Genomic DNA, 2,500 nt, shown 5'->3' on the forward strand with positions numbered 1-2,500 from the left:
GTGAAAGGAGAAGGCGTAGGGGGAGGGAGAAACAAAGCGAGAAAGAAAGAGAGAGGAAGAGTAAGGAGTACGGAGTAAGGAGTAAAAAGTAAGGGGAGAGGGAGATGGTAAGGGAGAAAGAGGGAAAAGGAAAGGGAAAGAAAGAAGAAAAGGAAGAAAAGGTGCAAGAAGACGAGGGAGGAAAGGAGAGGGAGGGGCAGCAGCAACCCACCGACCTTCCTGCCCTTCTCCCTCCCTTCCCCCTCTCCCTTCCCCCTCCCCTGGCAACGATGGAGGTGGATGATGAGGAAACTTTCACAAGATGACCGGATTATAAGCTTATTTGTTCTGTAACTGTTGGTGTTGCAGACCGAGTGACAACATTGATTTTTCCTATTCCGTCGTACCGTTGCAGAGTCAACAGATACGCGAATAGACTTAATCTATGGACCGTTTTTATTTTTTTTCCAAAATATACATATAACGTATGCACACGCACACGCGCGCAAACACAAACACACAAACACGAACGAATAATCATATAAAAAAAAACAATAAATAAGTAAATAGATAAGAAAACTCATCCAATTAACATAAATCATCAGATCAGAGCTAAATACATTTAAAAAAAAAACTTAAAATCCCGCCAACATGAAAAGGACAAGAAATTCAAACTCTTTAACCCCCCACCCCCACCCCCCACCCCCCGATCAAAACCAACTTTCCAAACACAAACTCTTTCTCCTTTTCAAGAATTCAGAGAAACTTTAAAGAATACGAGGTTATGTTAATGATGTTATTGTTCTTATGAATATCAACTGCAGCATCGTTCTGTGGCATTTATCTTTTTTTAACAGCAACACAAACGTAAAACATCCACTAATAATGCAACGGTCATTAGCAGTAATGCAGTAACAAAGACAGATACCATAATGAGAAATAATAATACTAACAGTAACGGCAGGAAAAGTAGGCTAACATGTTATTACAATGACGACAACAACAACAATTAAAAAAGCTGAAGCTGTGTCACCATCAAACCTGTTGAAACGATGATTTCAAGAAACAAACACATGAGCAAGTACACCCACAACACATAACGGCGTCAATAACAAAACAACAACAACCAACAAACAAAAACAACGAAGGCCAAGAAAGTAAAAGGCCAACACAAACCCGCCCCCTCCCCCTAACCCCCTCCCTCCCTCAGAAGAACCCGGCGCCGCCCCCCCGGAGAACGCAAGCCGCCCGCGCGCTGCAACAAAAGAACGCAAACGAGACAAAAGCAGCGGAGGAGTCGAGACGCGTCGCCTCGAGCAACACTTCGAGAAAACCCCGGAGAACGAGTGACGCAATGTCATGTCTCGGCCTTTTTACGGTCGGCGCATCGTCGCGGACTGACGTGCCCTGCGTACGGATGCGCGGGGGCAGGGGCAAGAGGGGAGGGCAGGGGAGGATGTTCAGGGCGGAGGGAAGGGGAGGGGGTACAGGGCGGAGGGGAGGGGAAGGATGGGGAGGGGGTATGGGGAGGGGAGGGGAACAGAGTAGGGATGGGAAAAGGGGAGGAGAAAACAGGGAGGTGAAAAAGGAGGAAAGGGGAGGGAAAGAGAGAAAAGAGGAAAGAGGAAAGGGAGGAGAGGAGGTCGTGAGGAGAAATGGGAGGGAGAAGGGAGAGGGGGAGCGGAGCTGAGAGGGGAGGAGGATCTATCAATGGGCCTTGGACTGTTTATGGAAGGTGTCTGAACCCGCCTGAGCTGCGGTCGACAGTCTGCGCGTTGTTTATCTACCGGAATGCACCGGGATTCACTTTGTAGATCTTCTTGCCCTGTCTTCCCTATTCAACTATCCGTTTATTATCCGTCTAGCGATGTTATCTATCCGCCCGCCCATGCTTCGCCCGGTCATCCCCGCCCGGCCCTGCTAGCAATCTTCTTCCGCTCTTCCTTCCCTTACGCAAGCGTCTTTCCTCGTCCTCTCTCCCTCCCTCTTTCCCTACTGCCTCCTCTAAGCATGTCCTCCTTAAACGGTTCCTCCATCAAATAAGTCATTTCCCTCCCCCCCCCCCTCCCTCTCGCTCTCCTAAACCCACCAAGCATGCCTTTCCTCCTCCTCCTCTCTTCCTTCTCCTCCACCATCACCTCCTCCACCACCTACAGCTTCTCCTCCGCGTTGCCTAGACCACGCGGGCGTGGTGAATATGGCGGGTGTGGTACGGACCAGGCTCACCTGCTTCCATTCATCTCTCTCGGCTCTCTTCCACCTCTTTCTCCCCCTTCGTCGCCGTCGTCGTCGTTGTCGTCGTCGTCTTCTTTTCCTCCTCCTCCTTTTCTCTTCCCCTTTCCCTCCTCTCCCTCGTTATTCTAACAGCTTTCTTGCATTCACATATCCTCGCCACTCCTCCCCGCTCTCCATCTGCCCACACCATACGCGTCCACCCTCCCTCCTCCCGCCCTCTCACTCCCCCAATCCCCGGGTACTTTCTAAACTTGCCATTTTCACAGTGACCGCCATTCTGCCCTGC

This window comes from Penaeus chinensis, chromosome 20 (assembly GCF_019202785.1).
Source record: "Penaeus chinensis breed Huanghai No. 1 chromosome 20, ASM1920278v2, whole genome shotgun sequence".
Lineage (NCBI taxonomy): Eukaryota > Metazoa > Arthropoda > Malacostraca > Decapoda > Penaeidae > Penaeus > Penaeus chinensis.